The sequence below is a fragment of the Octopus bimaculoides genome, chromosome 27 (assembly GCF_001194135.2).
Source record: "Octopus bimaculoides isolate UCB-OBI-ISO-001 chromosome 27, ASM119413v2, whole genome shotgun sequence".
Lineage (NCBI taxonomy): Eukaryota > Metazoa > Mollusca > Cephalopoda > Octopoda > Octopodidae > Octopus > Octopus bimaculoides.
Window position 1 is genome coordinate 10,518,614 of NC_069007.1, and position 327 is coordinate 10,518,940.

Consider the following 327-nt stretch of genomic DNA (forward strand, 5'->3'; position numbering starts at 1 on the left):
CCACAATTATTATCTTTATCTTATGATATTTACTTTGTATTATATTATACTTATTTATTGTGCTTTTAATTATCAATTTTTCTATATGTGACAGTGGATTTTCATCGATGAGTTCATGAACCTTGGTTCTTTTCCCTAAAACTATATATAACTCTGTGAAACTTAATTTAATTTAAATTTTTTATAAATTGATTTTAATTATGTTTTTACCTGTAATTTTGGATTTTGTCCCTAATATTATTATTATATATATATGTATATGTGTGTTTGTGTGTATATATATATATATATATATACGTATGTATGTATGTGTTTGTGTATATATAT

The 327-nt window shown here is 20.5% G+C and overlaps 1 protein-coding gene across 1 annotated transcript in view; it reads left to right on the plus strand.

Annotated features, from left to right (window-relative positions):
* The window catches only part of LOC106881904 (potassium voltage-gated channel unc-103), a 71,702-nt gene that overhangs the window by 1,096 nt on the left and 70,279 nt on the right, over window positions 1-327 (plus strand). The window lies entirely within an intron of this gene.